A 22,947-nucleotide genomic window follows, 5' to 3' on the forward strand; every position below is an offset into this window, starting at 1 on the left:
GATTTAGGGTTAAAACCAACACATACATACCATTGCGAATATTTGCCTTTGCAGCTGTCCGTCTTCTCCGTTTACTTCTCCTCAAACAATAATGGAATGACTGAGTCCGAAAGGCCCTTTTGGTCTTTTCAGCTGAAAAAAGAGAAAAGAAAATATCATTATGTATAATATATAGGATTATTTAAAGGGAAAAGTACTGATTTACCTTACAAATATTGGATGTTACATTATAAAGCATTACAAGCATGGCAAGTGTTGGGGTTAATATGCATTTACAACAAATATCACTTTAAAACTATCAATACTGAGGTAAAAGCATGGTAAGTTTTGTGATTACTGTCCATACTAAACCAATCACAGTAAAACTAAGGTTACTGAGGTTTAAAGCATGGTAAGTTTTGTGGTTACTGTCCTTTTACCACACCTATCACAGTAAAACTATGGTTACTGTGGTAAAAGCATGGTAAGTGTTGTGGTTACTGTGCATTTACAATAAGTACCACATTAAAACTACAAATAGTGTGGTAAAAGCATGGTAAGTTTTGTGATTACTGTCTTTTTACTACACTTATCACAGTAAAACTAATGTTACTGTGGTAAAAGCATGGTAAGTGTTGTTTTTACTGTGCTTCTACTACAAATACAACTTTGGAACTAATTGTACTATTTTTAATCTGATATGAATATCTAGGCCTATAGCACGTCACGTGACAGGCAGTGTTAATCACCCTGTTTTGAATTAGAAAGCAATGAAATGCAAAGTCTCCGTGGAGATGGCAGATATAATGGCAGATTAATATCGACAAACAGAAAAGACATGATATCACACATTAGGATAGCGTATTTAGGTATTTACTTATCAACATCTGACACACGTGAACTGATGCCAAATATCGCGATGTGTTCGGAACGAGACTTCTTCAGCGCGATTTCCTACTGATAAAATATAATTTTAGAAAATCAATAAACAGCAAAGCAAACCAGCTTCCCTGGCAATAAGACCGAAATAATAACATTAAAAAATACATAAAAATACATAAGATCTCGTGAATAAATGTTGATTAAACAGCTTCTCTGCTGCAGCCGACAGCCAGGCAGAAAGAATCGTGCTGTTATTATCACGAAAGACGCTTCCCATTGAAAATACATTAGTTTAAAAAACGTGCTGGTATTACGAAAATAACGCAATAAACGTGTCCGTGGCACGAATCAATAGATTAAATTACGTGACCATATCACGAACTGCCGTGAGATCACGTGCGTTGTTAAACTCACCGCTGAATGATCACGTGCGTTGTTAAACTCACCGCTGAATGATCACGTGCGTTGTTAAACTCACCGCTGAACGCGCTAAACCTTTGCGGGGACTTTGATATCAGATTGCGAGGGGTTTTAAACATCAAAAACCAGTTGGAGGGCCAGATAAAAATGATCTGGGTGCCGCCATTTGACTCGCCCTGGCATAGATAATATTTTGTAGCCCAATGAGAAAAAAGGGAGTAAATAATTAAAACAAAATGAACAGCATTAGCTGCTGCGTGTGAAAAGAAACCTGCTTTGGATGTATTATGTTCAGGACAAACGTAATAGCACTGCAATAGATTGGCTATATTAGGTTAAGGACCAACGTAATAGCACTGCTTATATTAGGTTAAGGACCAACGTAATAGCACTGCTTATATGTTGGCATGTAACGTAATTGCGATTTGCAGAATAGTTTCCTCAGAACGTATTTCATGTGATACAGGGTTGCACATTTCATACAATATAAAGATAATAAAAAGCATAAAGCACATTTACCCTTTCTCGCAAGTATACAACACTGTTGCTCCAAAAACAAACCCTGACCCTGTTATAAGTTTAAAATCACCATTTGCTGTTAAAAGTTAAATGTTTTGGGAAGTGCATATAATTTAACATTTATTTTCAAGTCAATAAAATCTAAATGAAAAAGACATTAAAGAAAAACAACCAAAAGACGAAGCCGAGGAGTTTCACAAGTATCTTTGTTGGTCTGTCTCTGATACTCTTGTCTGCTTGGGGATCAACAAGTGAATCATTTATCAAAGTCAAAGAGAGGGTTTTCTTACACCAGACCACTCTGTGCACAAGCAATATTTACACTGTTCGCTCTTGTTCTTCTTGAATCAAATCATAAAGTATATTGTGGTGAATTAATCTGTTCCATAGAGCATTGGACATGAGTGAGATTGAAGAAGATTCACAACACTTTCAAACTTTTAAACAATTATTTAAAATGTAGCGTCTTTATTTTGTTACTTTTAATTTGGAGAATAATCCAATCAGAATTAAATAAAATCTAAATTCTGATAATTTCTATAATAATAAAAATAATAATGATAATAATAAATAAATATAGCTGCGAGCAGCGATTGCGGGCCCAAGCCGGTGGCACCGCCACCCCGGTGCCTTTAGTTACCTAAAGGCACCGGGGATGGCGGTGCCACCGGCTTTGGCCCTCCATCGCTGCTCGCAGCTATATTTATATATATATATATATATACACACACACACACACACACACACACATATATATATATATATATATATATATATATATATATATATATATTTATAAGACAGAAAATATTACTTGTATTACCTTATTCTGATTTTATGATACACTCAAAATATTCCACAACAAATCCTTTAAATTTAATGTAAAAATAAAAACGAAAGTAAGCAGTGTTGGTCTCACGTAACCCTCTCATTAGAATCAAAATGTTTCAATTTTTGCGATGTATTTGGATGCTAAACTATTCTTTATTATAGGCTTTGTACTTCACTCGTGTTCCAATATCGATGGAAAAAATCATCCTCTTCACGCGCGCAAAAATGTGCTTGGAAACATCACAGTGGAGCTCTGCTTACTGTGAATGGTACAGATTGTACTACTGACTATTTAAACAGAGCAGTGTAATTCGTTTATGTTAGGTTGACTATTTTTATTATTATATTGTATTAGGGCTATAATGAATGTCAAGATTGCAATTCTGGAATGTGTGTGTGACGCGGTTGCGGTTGAGCAGTGGACACAAAAACATAAATAAAATGTTTTAGTTAATTCCTACATCCATAGGAATACATTGAAAATGCTCGCTCTACTCCGCACCATTATCAATGTCTGTGCGGACATCTGTATTTTACTAGTATATAGTATACTATAGTTAGCGATTTAAAAGCCCTCAGCGGTGTCACATGTCGATTAACCGGTGGGAAAATGTTATCACAGTCACATCCCTAATATATTTATATATAAATACAATAGGCCTACCTGAAAGAGAATTTTACTTGCGCGACCAAAGTATAGCCTGATTAGAACGTCAATAACAAAAAAATAACTTGGGAATCACTAAAACGAGAGATTATTCTAATTTCATTACATTCATTTTAAGTTGCAATCAGCAGTTAATAATAAATGTATTACTGATCAATGGTAACAAGGTTGCACTGCTGAGGCTCATGCTGCTTCTCCAGGAGAATTGTAAACAAATGAGCGCAGCACACAAAAAAGCAACCCAGTTAACAACATACTGACTATAAAAATTACAAATATGGAGTTTTTATATATTTTATAACATATGATAGAGTTAAGCAACCTCACTTGACGAGTAGGCAACTATTTCCTGAATACAATCACAATTGAAACTGTGACATTGATTTCATACAACAGGTTAATAAACAGTTACAATTAAGTCACTTACATTTTAGATGCAATATTGACTGTTTTTGTTCTGTTTCAGCAGCAAAAATAGTTAAACAAAGATCACAGCAACTTGTTTTCTCATTACTGAATGATTCAGCATTTTGAAACGAATCGCTTGACTCAAAGATTCAATGGTCAATCCATAAACATCTGTCTCAATCATGAATGACTCAGTCATTGGAATGAATCGTTTGAACGAATGAATCAATGACTCGCTCATTAAGATGGTCGCCTGGCGACACCTAATGGCGGTTTAGTGTTATGTTTAAAAGTATCATTCTTTCCAACGTGCACCATTATCAATGTCCGTGCGGACGTCCGTTTTTTTACTTTCACTTTTATATTAGCGATTTAAAAGCACCCGCTCGTGTCACACGTCGCTTAACCGATGGGAAAATATCCTCACAGTCATATACCTAATAAATTTATATTTAAATACAATAGGCCTACCTAGTAAAACGTTTTATATACTATTTTGATATCCTTTTGGACACAAGAGGGCAGTATAGCCCTATGTTTGCTTTTTTGTTGAAACAAATAGCACTAAATAGCCTGTTTTTAACTTTTTCATACTTCTTGAATTGCAAAAACAGAATAAAATAGGTTTAGTTCTAATATTTGTATTATTTTATATAAAAATAAATGGTGTATAATTAAATTTTAAGAATATATGAGATGTTTTCTGATTCCTTTTTTGACATTATTTTAATCCCTCGCCATGTCAAAACCGTTTGAGATATTCAATATCCGTTCTCAATTTAGCATCTTTAATGTATTTTCATCATGTTGAAAAAGTTTGGTGTGAATAAAAAAAAAAAACACTTAGCAGGAGTGGGTAAAAAGCAGAGGCTGAATTTGCAAATAAATCCACATTCAAACCAAAATATCTGACTTCCTGTTGGTCCAAGCTAATGACCTCAAATTAGAAAGTTGTCCAGCTCAATGAGACCAATATACTTACTGATTTTTGTAATTGTGGGTAAACCTAACCCCCCCACTTTTGTCAAAAACATTTTGAAAGTGACACACTTCCTGCTGCCAGTTGGTGGCGCTATAACTTTGACTCACAATAGTTACATCCATCTGATCGGCTTCTTACCACGAACACACTGGTGAAGTTTCATCAAGATCCGTTAATGTATGCAGAAGTTATACCACTTCGTGTTTCTCTTTTCTCGCCATAAATTCGTTTCCTCGCCACGGCCAAACCGTTCGAGATATCAAAAATCCGTCCGCAATTTAGAATCCTCAATGTCTTGACTTCATGAACACCGAGTTTGGTGGGGATTGGATGAATTCTCTAGGAGGAGTACTTCGCATTCCACAGCAAGCGTTCTCCAAACAACCCATAATTGCCGACTTCCTGTTGGGCTGGCGTAAAACTTAGAGCACGAAAGTTGTTCAGCCCGATGTGATCTATATGTGTACCGAGTTTCATATCATTACATGCAAGTGTGTTTGATTTATGGACAAGTGTTCGGATCCCATTCCAGGGGGCGCTGTTGAGCCCCCCTGCCACGCCCGGGTACCAGCTTCAGCCCGGCCCTGATGGCCGCGGGGTCTGACCTGTGTGCAAAGTTTCAAGAGTTTTCGAGCACGTTAAAGGCCCCAAAAGCCCCTGAAACCTTGAAAAACAGGAATTTTAAACAAATCTCACTCAAAAGACAAATCCCCCCACCCCTCACACACACAGAGACGCAGAGGCAGAGAGAGAGAGGGAGAGAATTCTACAAAAAATCACATTCAAACCAAAATATCTCACTTCCTGTTGGTCACAGCTTATGACTATAAATTAGAAAGTTGTCCGGCTTGATGAGAACAATATACATAACGATTTTTGTGACTCTACTTAAAACTAAGCCCCCATTTTTGACTAAAGGTGGCGCTACTGAGCCCCTCACCATGCCCGTTTCTGAAACTTTGCACATGTCTACTGGCTAATAAATGTGATGTGTCTGTCGAGTTTCATCCAATTTCAAGTATGTTAAGAGTCTCAAAAGCATCAAAAAAGAATATTAAAGTTTGAAGCGTTGCCACGGCAACAGTATTAAAGATATCAAAAATCCTTTCACAAGTCTACATCTGCCGTGTGTTTACATTATACACATAAAGTTTGAAGCAAATCGGGTAAAAATAAGAGGGTGATTTCAAAGCATTTTGAAAGTGACACACTTCCTGCTGCCAGTTGGTGGCGCTATAACTTTGACTCACAATAGTCACATCCATGTGATCGGTCTCTTACAACGAACACACTGCGGAAGTTTCATCAAGATCAGTTAATGTATGCAGAAGTTATAACACACTTCCTGTTTATCTTTTCTCGCTATAAATTCGTTTCATCGCCACGGCCAAACCGTTCGAGATATCAAAAATCCGTCCGCAATTTAGCATCCTCAATGGCTTGACTTCATGCTGACCGAGTTTGGTGTGGATCGGATCAATTCCCTCGGAGGAGTACATTAAATTCCACAGCATGCGTTTTTCAAACAACCCATAATAGCTGACTTCCTGTTGGGCAGAGCTAATAACTTAGAGTGCGAAAGTTGTTCGGCCCGATGAGATCTATATGTGTACCGAGTTTCATACTAATACGTTCTTGTATGTGTCCAAGATTTAAGATTGTGTTCTAGGGGGCGCTGTTGAGCCCCCCTGCCACGCCCGGGTACCAGCTTCAGCCCGGCCCTAATGGCCGCGGGTTCTGACCTGCGTGCAAAGTTTCATGAGTTTTTGAGCACGTTAAAGGCCCCAAAAGCCCCCGAACCCTTGAAGAACAATAATAATAATAATAATAAATATAGCTGCGAGCAGCGATTGCGGGCCCAAGCCGGTGGCACCGCCACCCCGGTGCCTTTAGTTACCTAAAGGCACCGGGGATGGCGGTGCCACCGGCTTTGGCCCTCCATCGCTGCTCGCAGCTATATTTATATATATATATATATATATATATATATATATATATATATATATACACACACACACACACACACATATATATATTTTATTTTGCGATGTATATTTATATATTTTTTTTGCGATGTATTTGGATGCTAAACTATTCTTTATTATAGGCTTTGTACTTCACTCGTGTTCCAATATCGATGGAAAAAATCATCCTCTTCACGCGCGCAAAAATGTGCTTGGAAACATCACAGTGGAGCTCTGCTTACTGTGAATGGTACAGATTGTACTACTGACTATTTAAACAGAGCAGTGTAATTCGTTTATGTTAGGTTGACTATTTTTATTATTATATTGTATTAGGGCTATAATGAATGTCAAGATTGCAATTCTGGAATGTGTGTGTGACGCGGTTGCGGTTGAACAGTGGACACAAAAACATAAATAAAATGTTTTAGTTAATTCCTACATCCATAGGAATACATTGAAAATGCTCGCTCTACTCCGCACCATTATCAATGTCTGTGCGGACGTCTGTATTTTACTAGTATATAGTATACTATAGTTAGCGATTTAAAAGCCCTCAGCGGTGTCACATGTCGATTAACCGGTGGGAAAATTTTTATCACAGTCACATCCCTAATATATTTATATATAAATACAATAGGCCTACCTGAAAGAGAATTTTACTTGCCCGACCAAAGTATAGCCTGATTAGAACGTCAATAACAAAAAAATAACTTATCAATTTATTAATAAGTTATTAATAACTTAATCACTAAAACGAGAGATTATTCTAATTTCATTACATTCATTTTAAGTTGCAATCAGCAGTTAATAATAAATGTATTACTGATCAATGGTAACAAGGTTGCACTGCTGAGGCTCATGCTGCTTCTCCAGGAGAATTGTAAATAAATGAGCGCAGCACACAAAAAAGCAACCCAGTTAACAACATACTGACTATAAAAATTACAAATATGGAGTTTTTATATATTTTATAACATATGATAGAGTTAAGCAACCTCACTTGACGAGTAGGCAACTATTTCCTGAATACAATCACAATTGAAACTGTGACATTGATTTCATACAACAGGTTAATAAACAGTTACAATTAAGTCACTTACATTTTAGATGCAATATTGACTGTTTTTGTTCTGTTTCAGCAGCAAAAATAGTTAAACAAAGATCACAGCAACTTGTTTTCTCATTACTGAATGATTCAGCATTTTGAAACGAATCGCTTGACTCAAAGATTCAATGGTCAATCCATAAACATCTGTCTCAATCATGAATGACTCAGTCATTGGAATGAATCGTTTGAACGAATGAATCAATGACTCGCTCATTAAGATGGTCGCCTGGCGACACCTAATGGCGGTTTAGTGTTATGTTTAAAAGTATCATTCTTTCCAACGTGCACCATTATCAATGTCCGTGCGGACGTCCGTTTTTTTACTTTCACTTTTATATTAGCGATTTAAAAGCACCCGCTCGTGTCACACGTCGCTTAACCGATGGGAAAATATCCTCACAGTCATATACCTAATAAATTTATATTTAAATACAATAGGCCTACCTAGTAAAACGTTTTATATACTATTTTGATATCCTTTTGGACACAAGAGGGCAGTATAGCCCTATGTTTGCTTTTTTGTTGAAACAAATAGCACTAAATAGCCTGTTTTTAACTTTTTCATACTTCTTGAATTGCAAAAACAGAATAAAATAGGTTTAGTTCTAATATTTGTATAATTTTATATAAAAATAAATGGTGTATAATTAAATTTTAAGAATATATGAGATGTTTTCTGATTCCTTTTTTGACATTATTTTAATCCCTCGCCATGTCAAAACCGTTTGAGATATTCAATATCCGTTCTCAATTTAGCATATTTAATGTATTTTCATCATGTTGAAAAAGTTTGGTGTGAATAAAAAAAAAACACTTAGCAGGAGTGGGTAAAAAGCAGAGGCTGAATTTGCAAATAAATCCACATTCAAACCAAAATATCTGACTTCCTGTTGGTCCAAGCTAATGACTGCAAATTAGAAAGTTGTCCAGCTCGATGAGACCAATATACTTACTGATTTTTGTAATTGTGGGTAAACCTAACCCCCCCACTTTTGTCAAAAACATTTTGAAAGTGACACACTTCCTGCTGCCAGTTGGTGGCGCTATAACTTTGACTCACAATAGTTACATCCATCTGATCGGCCTCTTACCACGAACACACTGCTGAAGTTTCATCAAGATCAGTTAATGTATGCTGAAGTTATACCACTTCGTGTTTCTCTTTTCTCGCAATAAATGCATTTCCTCACCACGACCAAAGCGTTCGAGATATCAAAAATCCGTCCGCAATTTAGCATCCTCAATGTCTTGACTTCATGCACACCGAGTTTGGTGGCGATTTAATTAATTCTCTAGGAGAAGTGTTTCAAATTCCACAGCAAGCGTTCTCCAAACAACCCATAATTGCCGACTTCCTGTTGGGCTGGTGTAAAACTTAGAGCACGAAAGTTGTGCGGCCCGATGAGATCTATATGTGTACCGAGTTTCATATCATTACATGCAAGTGTGTTTGATTTATGGACAAGTGTTTGGATCCCGTTCCAGGGGGCGCTGTTGAGCCCCCCTGCCACGCCCGGGTACCAGCTTCAGCCCGGCCCTGATGGCCGCAGGTTCTGACCTGTGTGCAAAGTTTCAAGAGTTTTCGAGCACGTTAAGGGCCCCAAAAGCCCCTGAAACCTTGAAACACACTGAAATCAATTGGAAATTCCCTCCCACCCCTCACACACACAGAGACAGAGAGAGAGAGAGAGAGAAAATTCTCCAAAAAAATCACATTCAAACCAAAATATCTGACTTCCTGTTGCTCTCAGCTAATAAGTGTGAATTAGAAAGTTGTCCGGTTTAATGAGAACAATATACATAGCGAGTTTAGTGACTCTATGTAAAACTAAGCCCCCATTTTTGACTAAAGGTGGCGCTACTGAGCCCCTCACCACGCCCGTTTCTGAAACTTTGCACATGTCTACTGGCTAATAAATGTGATGTGTCTGTCGAGTTTCATGCAATTTCAAGTATGTTAAGAGTCTCAAAAGCATCAAAAAAGAATATTAAAGTTTGATGCGTTGCCACGGCAACAGTATCTAAGATATCAATAAACCTTTCACAGGTCTACATCTGTCGTGTGTCCACATTATTCACATAAAGTTTGAAGCAAATCGGGTTAAAATAAGAGGGTGATTTCAAAGCATTTTGAAAGTGACACACTTCCTGCTGCCAGTTGGTGGCGCTATAACTTTGACTCACAATAGTCACATCAATGTGATCAGCCTCTGAGCAAGAACACTCTGCTGAAGTTTTATCAAGATCAGTCAATGTATGCAGAAGTTATAATACACTTCCTGTGTCCCATTATTCGCCATAAATTCGTTTCCTCGCCACAGCCAAACCGTTCGAGATATCAAAAATCCCCTGGCAATTTTTCATCCTCAATGTCTTGACTTCATGCACACCGAGTTTGGTGCTGACCGGGTGAATTCCCTAAGAGAAGTGTTTCAAATTCCTAAGCATGCATTTCCAAACAACCCTAAATAGTCGACTTCCTGTTGGGCTGGCGTAAAACTTAGAGCATGAAAGTTGTGCGGCCCGATGAGATCTATATGTGTTCCGAGTTTCATATTATTACATGCAAGCGTGTTTGATTTATGGACCAAGTTTTCGGACCCCGTTCCAGGGGGCGCTGTTGAGCCTCCCTGCCACGCCCGGGTACCAGCTTCAGCCCGGCCCTGATGGCCGCGGGTTCTGACTCGTGTGCAAAGTTTCAAGAGTTTTTGAGCATGTTAAGAGCCCCAAAAATGCCTGAATAGTCGTAAGAAAAATAATAATAATAATAATAAATATAGCTGCGAGCAGCGATTGCGGGCCCAAGCCGGTGGCACCGCCACCCCGGTGCCTTTAGTTACCTAAAGGCACCGGGGATGGCGGTGCCACCGGCTTTGGCCCTCCATCGCTGCTCGCAGCTATATTTATATATATATATATATATATATATATATATATATATATATATATATATATATACACACACACACACACATATATATATTTTATTTTGCGATGTATATTTATATTTTTTTTTTGCGATGTATTTGGATGCTAAACTATTCTTTATTATAGGCTTTGTACTTCACTCGTGTTCCAATATCGATGGAAAAAATCATCCTCTTCACGCGCGCAAAAATGTGCTTGGAAACATCACAGTGGAGCTCTGCTTACTGTGAATGGTACAGATTGTACTACTGACTATTTAAACAGAGCAGTGTAATTCGTTTATGTTAGGTTGACTATTTTTATTATTATATTGTATTAGGGCTATAATGAATGTCAAGATTGCAATTCTGGAATGTGTGTGTGACGCGGTTGCGGTTGAACAGTGGACACAAAAACATAAATAAAATGTTTTAGTTAATTCCTACATCCATAGGAATACATTGAAAATGCTCGCTCTACTCCGCACCATTATCAATGTCTGTGCGGACGTCTGTATTTTACTAGTATATAGTATACTATAGTTAGCGATTTAAAAGCCCTCAGCGGTGTCACATGTCGATTAACCGGTGGGAAAATTTTTATCACAGTCACATCCCTAATATATTTATATATAAATACAATAGGCCTACCTGAAAGAGAATTTTACTTGCCCGACCAAAGTATAGCCTGATTAGAACGTCAATAACAAAAAAATAACTTATCAATTTATTAATAAGTTATTAATAACTTAATCACTAAAACGAGAGATTATTCTAATTTCATTACATTCATTTTAAGTTGCAATCAGCAGTTAATAATAAATGTATTACTGATCAATGGTAACAAGGTTGCACTGCTGAGGCTCATGCTGCTTCTCCAGGAGAATTGTAAATAAATGAGCGCAGCACACAAAAAAGCAACCCAGTTAACAACATACTGACTATAAAAATTACAAATATGGAGTTTTTATATATTTTATAACATATGATAGAGTTAAGCAACCTCACTTGACGAGTAGGCAACTATTTCCTGAATACAATCACAATTGAAACTGTGACATTGATTTCATACAACAGGTTAATAAACAGTTACAATTAAGTCACTTACATTTTAGATGCAATATTGACTGTTTTTGTTCTGTTTCAGCAGCAAAAATAGTTAAACAAAGATCACAGCAACTTGTTTTCTCATTACTGAATGATTCAGCATTTTGAAACGAATCGCTTGACTCAAAGATTCAATGGTCAATCCATAAACATCTGTCTCAATCATGAATGACTCAGTCATTGGAATGAATCGTTTGAACGAATGAATCAATGACTCGCTCATTAAGATGGTCGCCTGGCGACACCTAATGGCGGTTTAGTGTTATGTTTAAAAGTATCATTCTTTCCAACGTGCACCATTATCAATGTCCGTGCGGACGTCCGTTTTTTTACTTTCACTTTTATATTAGCGATTTAAAAGCACCCGCTCGTGTCACACGTCGCTTAACCGATGGGAAAATATCCTCACAGTCATATACCTAATAAATTTATATTTAAATACAATAGGCCTACCTAGTAAAACGTTTTATATACTATTTTGATATCCTTTTGGACACAAGAGGGCAGTATAGCCCTATGTTTGCTTTTTTGTTGAAACAAATAGCACTAAATAGCCTGTTTTTAACTTTTTCATACTTCTTGAATTGCAAAAACAGAATAAAATAGGTTTAGTTCTAATATTTGTATAATTTTATATAAAAATAAATGGTGTATAATTAAATTTTAAGAATATATGAGATGTTTTCTGATTCCTTTTTTGACATTATTTTAATCCCTCGCCATGTCAAAACCGTTTGAGATATTCAATATCCGTTCTCAATTTAGCATCTTTAATGTATTTTCATCATGTTGAAAAAGTTTGGTGTGAATAAAAAAAAAAACACTTAGCAGGAGTGGGTAAAAAGCAGAGGCTGAATTTGCAAATAAATCCACATTCAAACCAAAATATCTGACTTCCTGTTGGTCCAAGCTAATGACTGCAAATTAGAAAGTTGTCCAGCTCGATGAGACCAATATACTTACTGATTTTTGTAATTGTGGGTAAACCTAACCCCCCCACTTTTGTCAAAAACATTTTGAAAGTGACACACTTCCTGCTGCCAGTTGGTGGCGCTATAACTTTGACTCACAATAGTTACATCCATCTGATCGGCCTCTTACCACGAACACACTGCTGAAGTTTCATCAAGATCAGTTAATGTATGCTGAAGTTATACCACTTCGTGTTTCTCTTTTCTCGCAATAAATGCATTTCCTCACCACGACCAAAGCGTTCGAGATATCAAAAATCCGTCCGCAATTTAGCATCCTCAATGTCTTGACTTCATGCACACCGAGTTTGGTGGCGATTTAATTAATTCTCTAGGAGAAGTGTTTCAAATTCCACAGCAAGCGTTCTCCAAACAACCCATAATTGCCGACTTCCTGTTGGGCTGGTGTAAAACTTAGAGCACGAAAGTTGTTCGGCCCGATGTGATCTATATGTGTACCGAGTTTCATATCATTACATGCAAGTGTGTTTGATTTATGGACAAGTGTTTGGATCCCGTTCCAGGGGGCGCTGTTGAGCCCCCCTGCCACGCCCGGGTACCAGCTTCAGCCCGGCCCTGATGGCCGCAGGTTCTGACCTGTGTGCAAAGTTTCAAGAGTTTTCGAGCACGTTAAGGGCCCCAAAAGCCCCTGAAACCTTGAAACACACTGAAATCAATTGGAAATTCCCTCCCACCCCTCACACACACAGAGACAGAGAGAGAGAGAGAGAGAAAATTCTCCAAAAAATCACATTCAAACCAAAATATCTGACTTCCTGTTGCTCTCAGCTAATAAGTGTGAATTAGAAAGTTGTCCGGTTTAATGAGAACAATATACATAGCGAGTTTAGTGACTCTATGTAAAACTAAGCCCCCATTTTTGACTAAAGGTGGCGCTACTGAGCCCCTCACCACGCCCGTTTCTGAAACTTTGCACATGTCTACTGGCTAATAAATGTGATGTGTCTGTCGAGTTTCATGCAATTTCAAGTATGTTAAGAGTCTCAAAAGCATCAAAAAAGAATATTAAAGTTTGATGCGTTGCCACGGCAACAGTATCTAAGATATCAATAAACCTTTCACAGGTCTACATCTGCCGTGTGTCCACATTATTCACATAAAGTTTGAAGCAAATCGGGTTAAAATAAGAGGGTGATTTCAAAGCATTTTGAAAGTGACACACTTCCTGCTGCCAGTTGGTGGCGCTATAACTTTGACTCACAATAGTCACATCAATGTGATCAGCCTCTGAGCAAGAACACTCTGCTGAAGTTTTATCAAGATCAGTCAATGTATGCAGAAGTTATAATACACTTCCTGTGTCCCATTATTCGCCATAAATTCGTTTCCTCGCCACAGCCAAACCGTTCGAGATATCAAAAATCCCCTGGCAATTTTTCATCCTCAATGTCTTGACTTCATGCACACCGAGTTTGGTGCTGACCGGGTGAATTCCCTAAGAGAAGTGTTTCAAATTCCTAAGCATGCATTTCCAAACAACCCTAAATAGTCGACTTCCTGTTGGGCTGGCGTAAAACTTAGAGCATGAAAGTTGTGCGGCCCGATGAGATCTATATGTGTTCCGAGTTTCATATTATTACATGCAAGCGTGTTTGATTTATGGACCAAGTTTTCGGACCCCGTTCCAGGGGGCGCTGTTGAGCCTCCCTGCCACGCCCGGGTACCAGCTTCAGCCCGGCCCTGATGGCCGCGGGTTCTGACTCGTGTGCAAAGTTTCAAGAGTTTTTGAGCATGTTAAGAGCCCCAAAAATGCCTGAATAGTCGTAAGAAAAATAATAATAATAATAATAATAATAATTAAAGCTGCAAGCAGCGATGAAAGGGCCCTCGCACCCGTGCCATCAACACTCGGTGGTTTTAGGAAGACAGAGCATGGTTGGGAAATGTACATTTAAGGAGGTATATATAGTAAGAGTATGTCAAAGTCAGTTACAAAATGTTTTGTATAATGGTGATAATAGCATGCTTCATGACTCAGCTAAGTGTTGCTAGCATGTTTAGTCTGTTTCTAGCATGCTCAGTACACAATAATTATGTGGTTAGTACTGCATTACTGTGTTAACCATGTCAGTTTCTGTTGCCAGTAGGTGGCGTTATGACTATAACTGAATATGAGCATGGATGTGTGTTCAGGACAGAACTCTTATCAAACGTGTGAAGTTTGGTGCAAATTGGACATTGCCTTCTTGAGTAACAACAAAGTCATGTTTCATTGAATTAGCATTCTTTAGCACTTAGCTAAGCATTGTTAGCATGTTTTAACATGTTTCTAGCATGTTTAGAACTCAATGGCATTTTTAACATGTTGCTAGAACGGCATCAACGTGTTAAACATGTCACTTCCTGTTGCCAGTAGGTGGCGCTATTACTAGAACTGAACATTCTCATGCAGATGTGTTCAGGCCATGACTCTTATCAAAAGTGTGAAGTTTGGGGCAGATTGGACATTCCATGCCTGAGTTACAGCAAATTCCTATTTAATTGCAATAATAGCATGCTTTAGCACTTAGCTAAGAGTTTGCTAGCATGTTTTAGCATGTTTCTAGTATGTTGTTAGCATGTTTAACACTTGCTGGCACTTTTTTATATGTTATTAGGAGTCCATAACAGTGTTAACATGTCACTTCCTGTTGCCAGCAGGTGGCGCTATGACTGTAACTGAATATAAGCATGGTCATGTGTTCAGGACAGAATGCTTATCAAAAGTGTGAAGTTTGACGCAGATTGGACATTCCATGCCTGAGTTACAGCAAATTCATATTTAATTGCAGTAATATCATTCTTTAGCACTTAGCTAAGTGTTTGCTAGTATGTTTTAACATGTCTCTAGTATGTTGGTAGGATGTTTAGCACCTACTGGCATTTTTTTATATGTTATTAGGAGTCAAGAACAGTGTTAAACGTCACTTCCTGTTGCCAGCAGGTGGCGCTATGACTATAACTAAATATGAGCATGGACATGTGTTCAAGAGATAACTCTTATCAAACGTGTGAAGTTTGGGGTAGATTGTACATTGCCTTCTTGAGTAACAACAAAGTCCTGTTTCATTGAATTAGCATGCTTTAACACTTAGCTAAGTATTGCTAGCATGTTTTAATATGTTTCTAGCATGTTTAGAACTCAATGGCATTTTTAACATGTTGCTAGAACGGCATCAACGTGTTAAACATGTCACTTCCTGTTGCCAGTAGGTGGCGCTATTACTATAACTGAATTTGAGCATAGACGTGTGTTCAGGCCATGATTCTTATCAAACGTGTGAAGTTTGGGGCAGATTGGACATTCCATGCCTGAGTTACAGCAAATTCATATTTAATTGCAGTAATAGCATGCTTTAGCACTTAGCTGAGTGTTTGCTAGCATGTTTCTAGTATGTTGCTAACCTGTTTAGCACTTGCTGGCTCTTTTTTATATGTTATTAGGAGACCACAACAGTGTTAAACATGACACTTCCTGTTACCAGTAGGTGGCGCTATTACTATAACTGAATATTCTCATGTAGATGTGTTCAGGCCATGACTCTTATCAAACGTGTGAAGTTTGGGGCAGATTGGACATTCCATGCCTGTGTTACAGCAAATTCCTATTTAATTGCAGCAATAGCATGCTTTAGCACTTAGCTAAGTGTCTGCTAGCATGTTTTAGCATGGTTCTAGTATGTTGTTAGCATGTTTAACACTTGATGGCACTTTTTTTATATGTTTTTATATGTCCACAACAGTGTTTAACATGTCACTTCCTGTTGCCAGCAGGTGGCACTATGACTGTAACTGAATATGAGCATGGTCATGTGTTCAGGACAGAACGTTTATTAAAAGTGTGAAGTTTGGTGCAGAATGGACATTGCCTTCTTGCGTAACAACAACATCCTGTTTCATTGAATTAGCATGCTTTAGCACTTAGCTAAGTATTGCTAGCATGTTTTAACATGTTTCTAGCATGTTTAGAAGTCAATGGCATTTTTAACATGTTGCTAGAATGGCATCAACGTGTTAAACATGACACTTCCTGTTACCAGTAGGTGGCGCTATTTCTATAACTGAATATTCTCATGTAGATGTGTTCAGGACAGAACGCTTATCAAAAGTGTGAAGTTTGGGGCAGATTGGACATTCCATGCCTGAGTTACAGCAAATTCCTATTTAATTGCAATAATAGCATGCTTTAGCACTTAGCTAAGAGTTTGCTAGCATGTTTTAGCATGCTTCTAGTATGTTGTTAGCATGTTTAGCACTTGCTGGCACTTTTTTATATGTTATTAGGAGTCCATAACAGGGTTAAACATGTCACTTCCTGTTGCCAGCAGGTGGCGCTATGACTATAACTGAATATGAGCATGGTCATGTGTTCAGGACAGAACTCTTATCAAACGTGTGAAGTTTGGGGCAGATTGGACATTCCATGCCTGAGTTACAGCAACTTCCTGTTTCATGGCGAAACATCGAAATTTGTCAGGCCGCCGAGGACCCGCCCTTCGACGAAAACTCAAGATCTTCGCAATTTAACGTCGCAAAGGCCTTAAGATTACACTCACCAAATTTGAAGATGATCAGATTAAAACTGTAGGAGGAGTTCGTTAAAGTACGAGGCCTGAAAATGGCAAAAACTGCACAAAAATCTGAGAGGAAGTTCAAAATGGCTGACTTCCTGTTGTGTTTAGGGCTATGCTCCAAGAGACTTTTTTGTAGGTATTAGGTCATTACATGTATGTACCGAATTTCGTGCACGTACGTGGAACGTTGCGGGAGGCGCACTCCGTTGAACTTTTATAGGTGGCGCTATCGAGCCATTTTGCCCCGTCCAATTCTGAAACCTATATCAAATGTAAATTTTCGCCAGTTCTGACGCGTGTGCAAAGTTTTGTGAGTTTTCGAGCATGTTTAGGCCCTCAAAAATGCAATTAAATGCGGAGAATAATAATAATAATAATAATAATAATAATAATAAACAGAGCAATTCCAAGAGGGTCCTCACACCATCGGTGCTCGGGCCCTAAATATAGCTGCGAGCAGCGATTACGGGCCCAAGCCGGTGGCACCGCAACCCCGGTGCCTTTAGTTACCTAAAGGCACCGGGGATGGCGGTGCCACCGGCTTTGGCCCTCCATCGCTGCTCGCAGCTATATTTATATATATATATATATATATATATATATATATATATATATATATATATATACATACACACACACACACACACACACACATATATATATATATATATATATATATATATATATGTGTGTGTATATAAATATCTATCTATCTATATATATATATATATATATATATATATATATATATATATATATATATATATATATATATATATACACACACACATATATATATATATATATATTTATAAGACAGAAAATATTACTTGTCTTACCTTATTCTGATTTTATGATACACTCAAAATATTCCACAACAAATCCTTTAAATTTAATGTAAAAATAAAAACGAAAGTAAGCAGTGTTGGTCTCACGTAACCCTCTCATTAGAATCAAAATGTTTCAATTTTTGCGATGTATTTGGATGCTAAACTATTCTTTATTATAGGCTTTGTACTTCACTCGTGTTCCAATATCGATGGAAAAAATCATCCTCTTCACGCGCGCAAAAATGTGCTTGGAAACATCACAGTGGAGCTCTGCTTACTGTGAATGGTACAGATTGTACTACTGACTATTTAAACAGAGCAGTGTAATTCGTTTATGTTAGGTTGACTATTTTTATTATTATATTGTATTAGGGCTATAATGAATGTCAAGATTGCAATTCTGGAATGTGTGTGTGACGCGGTTGCGGTTGAACAGTGGACACAAAAACATAAATAAAATGTTTTAGTTAATTCCTACATCCATAGGAATACATTGAAAATGCTCGCTCTACTCCGCACCATTATCAATGTCTGTGCGGACGTCTGTATTTTACTAGTATATAGTATACTATAGTTAGCGATTTAAAAGCCCTCAGCGGTGTCACATGTCGATTAACCGGTGGGAAAATTTTATCACAGTCACATCCCTAATATATTTATATATAAATACAATAGGCCTACCTGAAAGAGAATTTTACTTGCCCGACCAAAGTATAGCCTGATTAGAACGTCAATAACAAAAAAATAACTTGGGAATCACTAAAACGAGAGATTATTCTAATTTCATTACATTCATTTTAAGTTGCAATCAGCAGTTAATAATAAATGTATTACTGATCAATGGTAACAAGGTTGCACTGCTGAGGCTCATGCTGCTTCTCCAGGAGAATTGTAAACAAATGAGCGCAGCACACAAAAAAGCAACACAGTTAACAACATACTGACTATAAAAATTACAAATATGGAGTTTTTATATATTTTATAACATATGATAGAGTTAAGCAACCTCACTTGACGAGTAGGCAACTATTTCCTGAATACAATCACGATTGAAACTGTGACATTGATTTCATACAACAGGTTAATAAACAGTTACAATTAAGTCACTTACATTTTAGATGCAATATTGACTGTTTTTGTTCTGTTTCAGCAGCAAAAATAGTTAAACAAAGATCACAGCAGAACCATTGCGCATATCACAGCAACTTGTTTTCTCATTACTGAATGATTCAGCATTTTGAAACGAATCGCTTGACTCAAAGATTCAATGGTCAATCCATAAACATCTGTCTCAATCATGAATGACTCAGTCATTGGAATGAATCGTTTGAACGAATGAATCAATGACTCGCTCATTAAGATGGTCGCCTGGCGACACCAAATGGCGGTTTAGTGTTATGTTTAAAAGTATCATTCTTTCCAACGTGCACCATTATCAATGTCCGTGCGGACGTCCGTTTTTTTACTTTCACTTTTATATTAGCGATTTAAAAGCACCCGCTCGTGTCACACGTCGCTTAACCGATGGGAAAATATCCTCACAGTCATATACCTAATAAATTTATATTTAAATACAATAGGCCTACCTAGTAAAACGTTTTATATACTATTTTGATATCCTTTTGGACACAAGAGGGCAGTATAGCCCTATGTTTGCTTTTTTGTTGAAACAAATAGCACTAAATAGCCTGTTTTTAACTTTTTCATACTTCTTGAATTGCAAAAACAGAATAAAATAGGTTTAGTTCTAATATTTGTATAATTTTATATAAAAATAAATGGTGTATAATTAAATTTTAAGAATATATGAGATGTTTTCTGATTCCTTTTTTGACATTATTTTAATCCCTCGCCATGTCAAAACCGTTTGAAATATTCAACATCCGTTCTCAATTTAGCATCTTTAATGTATTTTCATCATGTTGAAAAAGTTTGGTGTGAATAAAAAAAAAAACACTTAGCAGGAGTGGATAAAAAGCAGAGGCTGAATTTGCAAATAAATCCACATTCAAACCAAAATATCTGACTTCCTGTTGGTCCAAGCTAATGACTGCAAATTAGAAAGTTGTCCAGCTCGATGAGACCAATATACTTACTGATTTTTGTAATTGTGGGTAAACCTAACCCCCCCACTTTTGTCAAAAACATTTTGAAAGTGACACACTTCCTGCTGCCAGTTGGTGGCGCTATAACTTTGACTCACAATAGTTACATCCATCTGATCGGCCTCTTACCACGAACACACTGCTGAAGTTTCATCAAGATCAGTTAATGTATGCTGAAGTTATACCACTTCGTGTTTCTCTTTTCTCGCAATAAATGCGTTTCCTCACCACGACCAAAGCGTTCGAGATATCAAAAATCCGTCCGCAATTTAGCATCCTCAATGTCTTGACTTCATGCACACCGAGTTTGGTGGCGATTTAATTAATTCTCTAGGAGAAGTGTTTCAAATTCTACAGCAAGCGTTCTCCAAACAACCCTTAATTGCCGACTTCCTGTTGGGCTGACGTAAAACTTAGAGCACGAAAGTTGTTCGGCCCGATGAGATCTATTTGTGTACCGAGTTTCATATCATTACATGCAAGTGTGTTTGATTTATGGACCAAGTTTTGGGACCCCGTTCAAGGGGGTGCTGTTGAGCCCCCCTGCCACGCCCGGGTACCAGCTTCAGCCCGTCCCTGATGGCAGGGGGTTCTGACTTGTGTGCAAAGTTTCAAGAGTTTTTGAGCACGTTAAGGACCCCAAAAGCCCCTGAAACCTTGATTAACAATATAAAAGCAATAGTCAAATCCCCCCCTCCCCTCACACACACTGAGACACAGAGAGAGGGAGAGAAAATTCTTCAGAAAATCCACATTCAAACCAAAATATCTCTCTTCCTGTTGGTCAGAGATAGTTCATGTAAATTAGAAAGTTGTCCGTCTTGATGAGAACAATACACATACCAAGTTTTGTTGCTGTTGATAAAACTAACCCCCCCACTTATGACTAAAGGTGGCGCTACTGAGCCCCTCACCACGCCCGTTTCTGAAACTTTGCACATGTCTACTAGGTAATAAATGTAATGTGTCTGTCGAGTTTCATGCAATTTCAAGCATGCTAAGAGTCTCAAAAGCATCAAAAAAGAATATTGATGTTTGATGCGTTGCCATGGCAACAGTATTAAAGATATCAAAAATCCTTTCACAGGTCTACATCTGCCGTGTGTTTACATTATACACATAAAGTTTGAAGCAAATCGGGTAAAAATAAGAGGGTGATTTCAAAGCATTTTGAAAGTGACACACTTCCTGCTGCCAGTTGGTGGCGCTATAACTTTGACTCACAATAGTCACATCCATGTGATCGGCCTCTTACAATGAACACACTGCTGAAGTTTAATCAAGATCAGGTAATGTATGCAGAAGTTATATCACACTTCCTGTTTCCATTATTCGCCATAAATTCGTTTCCTCGCCACGGCCAAACCGTTCGAGATATCAAAAATCCCCTGGCAATTTTTCATCCTCAATGTCTTGACTTCATGCTGACCGAGTTTGGAGCCGATTGGATGAATTCCCTAGGAGGAGTACATTAAATTCCACAGCATGCGTTTCCAAACAACCCATAATAGCCGACTTCCTGTTGGGCTGGCGTAAAACTTAGAGCACGAAAGTTGTTCGGCCCGATGAGATCCATATGTGTACCGAGTTTCATATTATTACATGCAAGCGTGTCTGATTTATGGACAAGTGTTCGGATCCCGTTCCAGGGGGCGCTGTCGAGCCCCCCTGCCACGCCCGGGTACCAGCTTCAGCCCGGCCCTGATGGCCGCGCGTTCTGACCCGTGTGCAAAGTTTCAAGAGTTTTCGAGCATGTTAAGGACCCCAAAAGTGCCCGAGAAGTAGAAAAAAATAATAATAATAATAACAAAATATAGCTGCGAGCAGCGATTACGGGCCCAAGCCGGTGGCACCGCAACCCCGGTGCCTTTAGTTACCTAAAGGCACCGGGGTGGCGGTACCGCCGGCTTTGGCCCTCCATCGCTGCTCGCAGCTATATTTACATATATATATATATATATATATATATATATATATATATATATATATATATATATATATATATATATATATATATATACATACATACATACATACATACACACACATACATATATATGTATATATATATATATATATATATATGTATATATATATATATATATATATATATATATATATATATATATATATATATATATATATTATTGTTCAAAAGTTTGGGGTCAGTAAGATTTTTAATGTTTTTAGGAGAAGTCTCTTCTGCTCACCAAGGCTGCATTTATTGATTAAAAATACAAACAAAAACAGTAATATTGTGAAATATTATTCCAATTTAAAACAGCTGTTTTCAATTTTTAAATATTTTACATAGTAATTCATTTCTGTGATCAAAGTTGAGTTTTCAGCATCATTACTCCAGTCTTCAGTGTCACATGATCCTTCAGAAATCATACTAATATGATGATTGATGCTCAATAAATATTCATTATTATTTTCAATGTTGAAAACAGTTGTGTACAGATTTTTTTTTTTTCAAAATGCTTTGATGAATGTAAAGTTCAAAAGAACAGCATATATTTCAAATATATATATATTTTTACCATTATAAATGTCTTTACTGTAACTGTTGATCAGTTTAACTCATCCTTCATAAATAAAAGTACTGATTTATTTTATTTCTTTCCCCCAAAAATAAAATTTTAATTATTACTAACCACAAACTTTTGAGCGGTAGTGTTTAACGTTACA

General features: G+C 37.4%; 2 protein-coding genes across 2 annotated transcripts in view; both read right to left on the bottom strand.

Annotated features, from left to right (window-relative positions):
• Positions 1-22,947, bottom strand: part of LOC311296136 (complement factor H-like) — a 341,142-nt gene that overhangs the window by 177,137 nt on the left and 141,058 nt on the right. The gene's annotated exons all lie outside the window — the stretch shown is intronic.
• Positions 1-22,947, bottom strand: part of LOC311296146 (coagulation factor XIII B chain-like) — a 59,365-nt gene that overhangs the window by 16,083 nt on the left and 20,335 nt on the right. The gene's annotated exons all lie outside the window — the stretch shown is intronic.

The sequence above is a fragment of the Rutilus rutilus genome (genome assembly GCF_951802725.1).
Source record: "Rutilus rutilus genome assembly, chromosome: 8".
Lineage (NCBI taxonomy): Eukaryota > Metazoa > Chordata > Actinopteri > Cypriniformes > Leuciscidae > Rutilus > Rutilus rutilus.